We start from the raw sequence: 6,499 nt of genomic DNA on the forward strand, positions 1-6,499 counted from the left end.
ATTTTAAAAATAAAAAATATTATTTATCCTAATAATTTGTTTGCATTTATTCTGAGACACTACTTAAAATTGAATTGGGTTTGGATTTAAACGTGAGGTCAAATATTTTTTATTGAAGGTTTTGATTTTTTTGTTGGTAAGATAGATTTCTCAGGTTCTCACTTAGACACTAGTAGAGGTATATGCAAACAATTCTTATACTTAAAATAAGAAACCAACATTATTAGTACACCAAAATTTGAATTCAAATACAATATATTAAGAGGTATATGATTTAATCAGTTGAGTTAAGTTTTAGCTATGAATATAATAAGGTTAATGAAGGAGAAGTGAGGTCGCCTCTTAGAAAGGTTCTTAAGGCAAATAGTGGGGGCCTCTTTACTCTTGCTAGTTCTTTTCTTTTTTTTCCCTGAAGTGACAATAAAATCTAATGGATCCTTCACGACTTCGATGTGAAAGTTTATTAAATTGGTTAATAGACATCATCATCCGTGTAATTTGTTTTGGTTTTAGCATTATTACAGTTTAAATTAAAGGACAACCAATATATAGAAATTAAAGACCCATATAGTAGGAGTGTGTATGGGCGGATGAAATCAGATTTGATGTGACTTAGATTTGGCCTGAAATATATACTGGGCTTATTTGTTAGACTCAAATTCGGTCCTAAATTCGATAAAATTTATACACTTTCGGATCACGATTATATTGGTTAAAAACTGGGTAAAAATTAGGTCATTAATATTTCATTACCTTGATACCTTCTAATAAGCTAGCATGTAAAAATATCTAAATTTCTAATACTCTAACTATTATTTGACATGGTAAAATTCATTTAGAAAAATATAACAAGAACCAACTCTTCTCTAAAATTAAAGCATAACCATAATCAATACTAATATTATCTAATAACACCAAATATTTAAATCAATACAATAACATAATATTATGCATTAGTCTAAAATATTATGCATTTTTAACATAAAACATTAACTTATAGTTTTAGAATAACTAATAATATAAAATATTAAGGTTTACAATACTTAAACTCCACGTAAGAATAGCCATCATCCATCACTAATAACACAAAATATTAATTGTGTATGACGACCGGGCCACCGGGCCGACTTCGGGCGACCCGAACCATGGTTTGGATTCGACCCGAAATAATGACTGAATCTATTTTTGAAATCCTTACCTGACCTTAGATTTGATGAAATCACACCAAATTAACCCCTAAAATATTTAAAACTGAACCAAATCTTCGAACCGGGTCGGATCATACACACCCCTACCATATAGTAGGTACCATATACAAATAAATAATCATACATATAAACTTGTCCAATACCCTATTCAATCTTCATGACAGTGAAATTTAATTTGTCTACGAGTAAAGAAAATTACCACAACAGCAATCACGACATTCTCTTGAACTTGTCACATATTAATTAGCATGACAAAGACACAGTAGTTCACTGGTGATTTGTATCTAGTCATATATATGTAGCGGTGGCACATTGCGTTACTCATAGTGAAAATGAAAGAAAAATATTCAGATTATTTTATTATCTGTTCTCACATTATATATTATTCTATCATTAGCAAAACATGCAAAAAAAAAAAAAACCAAGCTATTTAATGGTATTTTTGCTTCTTCAAGAACCATCCAGTCATCAATTTTTCAACTATTAAATGAATAATTTTGGATTTTTAACTGTAAACGATATCGATGCCAAATATATTGAGGAAGTTTAGGTAATTAACTAATTATTTTAAATAATATTAAAAGATAATAATATAAAATTATCTTATTTAATTTAATATTTATAATTATATATTTAATATATTTAGAATTATCTATTTATTTTAATAATTTATTTATATAGAGCTATTTCGATAAAAATACTAAAATTATCCTTTTTTAAAAGATATTTATGTATCATAATATTATTGGACATCTTTATTAAATCGGTTAATAATTTAATTTTTAATAAATCAGAACAAAATTAATTTATTATAGCAACAATAATAAATCCAATTATCCGCATTATAATTATTAGATCCAATTTGATCCGATTAATTTATATAATCTAAACCGAATCATATTTGAATTTTTTGATAAAAAGATAAATATATTCCTGATTTTTGTTTAAAAAAAACAAAAAAAAATCTATGATCCATTGAGTTATATAAATTGATCAGTTCGACTGAATCTGATAACAATTGAGTTTATTATTATTGTTATAAAAAATTGATTTTATTTTAATTTGTTAAAAAATTTAAAAATAATCGATTTATTAATACGACCAATAACAACGTGACATATAAATGTCCTTAAAAAAAGATGTTTTACGCGTCTTTATAGGAGCATCTTCTTATTTATATTATAGGAGACTTAATTATTTTGTTTAGATAAACTACAAAACTATTATCAGTTTAGTGACTACTCATCACATGTGTATTTCTGCAAAAATAATAATTAAAAATTATTAAATAAATAATTATAGTTAATTAAACTATTTTTTCCATAAAAATACGAGCGAAGACAAATTTACATGGTACGGTTATCATCATATTTTCCATTCGATATGAATGCGTGCATTATATGTTAGTTCAATATACAAAATTAGGTTTATATATATATATATACACCCCGAGATCTCACTTATCTTCTCTTCTCACTTGCACTATATCCTTATTAATATATAATACAAGATTATTAGTAAAAGGAAAAATTATTTGTAAATAAACCACTTATTTTGACATTCGTCAAGTCTTAAACTAAAATATTATTTGTTTGTGATATATATAGGAGAGGATATTGATTAGCTTAGGGTATTTTTAGGAATAAATTATGACAATAAAATTAGTTACTAAAATTAATTATTAATATAAAATATATATTAAAAATAAATTAAATAATAATATATTTATATACAAAATACATAGTGATTAATTTTAATTTATTGATTAATTTTAGTAAAAAATAGTATTTTCATTAGGCATACTATATTACTATATATATATTTAGCATATTTTGTTGAAATTATGAACGGTATATATTAAAGTTGTCTTTGCGTAGGAGTGTACATGAGTTGGATCACACTGAATTTGACTTAACTCAGATTCGGCTTGAAATATAGACTGGACTTAATTTTTAGACCTTAACCCGACTTCTAGATCCGATGAAATCTACGCACCTTCGAGTCGGGTGAAAATCGAATAAAAATCGAGTTTTTAGCATGTAAAAATCACCTAATCTCCAACCATTATTTCACAATTCACATAGTAAAATTCACTTAAAAATAAAACAAGAACTAACCATTCTCTAAAATTAAAGCATAACCATAATCAATACTAATATTGTCTAATAACACTAAATATTTAAATCAATACAAATAACAAAATATCATGCATTAGTCTAAAGTCTTATGCATTTTAAACATAAAACATTAACTTATAATCTTATAATGACTAATAACACAAAATATTAAAGTTTATAATATTTAAATTCCACATAAGAATAACCATCATCCATCACTAATAACACAAAATATTAATTGTGTATGATGACCGGGCCACCAGATCGAGTTCGGGTGACCCGAGATATGATCCGGTCCGACCCGAAACAATGACCGGATCTATTTTTGAGACATTTACCCGACTCTAGACCCAATAAAATCATACTAAATTAACCTCTAAAATATTCGAAATCAAGCCAAATCTTCAAGTCAAACCGAATCTTCGAATCAGACCGAATCTTCAAACCGAACCAGACCATGTACACCCCTATCTCTGCGCGTGTGATTGGAGGAAATTAAATGAAATTGGTGACGATCTAAACAAGCAATTTTAGAACTTTTTAATTTCTTAGCAATGCCAATGTCATGGAGAACCCACAATGATACGAGATGCAATGCAACTAGATCCTTAATGATGACCGTTGACTCTTTGGGCGTAGTTATTATTTTCCTTTTGCATTTGCAAGGGTTTTGTGCCATGTTCTGCTTCTTGTGAAGGTTGGTTGATCGAGAAAAATATCATTGTTTTTGTACCAATTATTCCAATGGACGCAGCAGAAAATCACGATTCCTATCTACCATATATACCCATCATTATTATAGTTGCATGGTGAAATCGCGAAGAAGAAGTAGACAGAGGTAGAAAAAGTGTTAAAAAGAATATTCACACGTGAAAGACCATATATATATATATATATATAGTATAGTAGTACCAAAATATATAAAAGTATATATAATATTAGTATAGTAGTACCAAAATATATAAAAGTATATATAATATAATATATTTTATGAATCAATAGGAAATTCTATGTTTTTTTATGGTTCTGCAGGGTACTTGATTATTTATACTGCTAATAATTATAATGGTAAGCAACTAAGCATATATATAGTAGGTTTGACTCCTATTTTGTTCCATATATGTATATATGTATATAATTTACTTTTCGGCCATTTGAAGTTAAAGCTAATAAGCTATAGCCACGCGATATAAAGAGGTTATTTGAATAATAATTATTAATTCATAAAAGGGTCAAATAATTTTAATAAAATTTATAGAATATGTAAAGATAAAGAAGATTGTATTATATATTTTTTTAAAAAGAATTATAAAAGATAAAATTAAATATATAAATTGAAATTATAATAAAATTTATATATTTTAATTTATTAAACTAAATTTATGAACCACTGTATGTTTTTATTATTATTATTATTATAGATTAGAGTGAAAGAGTATTTAATATAATTAATTGCATGTTGGAAGATTAGTTACTAAGTTATACTAATTAATCACAAATCATCATATATAGTGTTATTCTTTAGAAACAGTTTTGTTGTCTCTCTAGCATGGTTTTACTAAAAGAAATAATGTTGAGAAGGAATGGAACGGTACATACATATAGAAAACCAGCTTGAATGCTTGACTACAATAATTGCAATTTGCACAAGATATATATAAAATTATAAATGAAAAATATCATGATAATTAGAGGTGGCAACATATATCCTATTTGCGGATATCTAATTTAATTTGTATAGCAGGTAGGATAGGATGTGAATATGAAGAATATGGATATGGTTCTTGTGTAGATCGAATAGGACATGGGTTTTGATTCGTAGCGGGTAGAATAGGATGTGGGTAGGGTACACGTTGAGCCTCAATCCTACCCGATTAACCCGCATCTTATATATGTATATGTTATATATTTATATAAAAATATGTTTTATAAACTAAAGATCTCTCACTAAATGCAAAAAATTCTTAATCACTAATAAGAGAAAATTATTGATTAATAATTTAATATTTTTTTTGTATAAAAATCAGTTTTATTTTAAATTATCATCAAGTTATATAATAATATTGTATCTTTTTTGTAAGGGTTATGTTAGGTAACCAATAATTTTTTTGAACAACATGAACAACTACTAATCAAATCAAAACATACTACACCTCTAAATTACCCATCTAAATTTTAATATTAAAATAACCATCTGCAACTTAATGAAATAAACATCCTATATATCCATTGTTCACATTATTTAGTATTTTTATTGTCTACTTATTTTTTTTGTAACTTGCAAGTAGAATCGGACACTTGCGGGACAAGAATGAGTGAGGAGAGGATTGAGATATTATCAATCTGTAGATAGAATAAAATTAAATTTTTATAAAAATTTCAATCCACGAATAGAATTAAGATTGAATTCAAACACTACCTTATCTTATTGGAGACTATTTCGATAAAGACACTAAAAATATCTTTTGTTAAAGACGTTTACATGTGTCATGATATTATTGGACATTTTCATTAAATCGGTTAATAATTTATTTTTTAATAAATCAGAACAAAATCGGTTTATTATAGCAATAATAATAAACCCAATTGTCCGCACTATAATTATTAGACCCGATTTGATCCGACTAATTTACACAATCTAAAACGAATTATGTTTAAATTTTTTGATAAAAAAACAAATATATCTCTAATTTTTATTTAAAAAAAACAAAAGACTCATAATACAATGGATTATGTAAATTAATCGGTTCGACCGAATCTAATAATAATTAAATTTATTATTGTTGTTATAAAAAAATCAATTTTATTTTAATTTATTAAAAAATTTAAAAATAACTTATTTATTAATATATCCAATAATAATACGACATATAAATATTTTTTATATAAAAAGACATTTTATACATCTTCATCTTCACGGGAGCATCCTCCGAATTTATTGTCACCCTAATGATAGCTGCTCGTGACTAATACAGTAAAGTAAACAAATTTCTGTCCTGGAATTGCAAGGCACCCAACCAATATGTATGACTTCTCAAAATGCGTGTTGTTCTGTTCTGGAAGATATTAATATGCATCCAATTGCGAAATTTTGTGGTGTTTAAGTGCTCTTGTTATAATTTTTTAAAAGAAATATTAGAAAGTTATTAAAATTAATTATTTTTAATTATTAAT

The sequence above is a fragment of the Arachis duranensis genome, chromosome 8 (genome assembly GCF_000817695.3).
Source record: "Arachis duranensis cultivar V14167 chromosome 8, aradu.V14167.gnm2.J7QH, whole genome shotgun sequence".
Taxonomy (NCBI): domain Eukaryota; kingdom Viridiplantae; phylum Streptophyta; class Magnoliopsida; order Fabales; family Fabaceae; genus Arachis; species Arachis duranensis.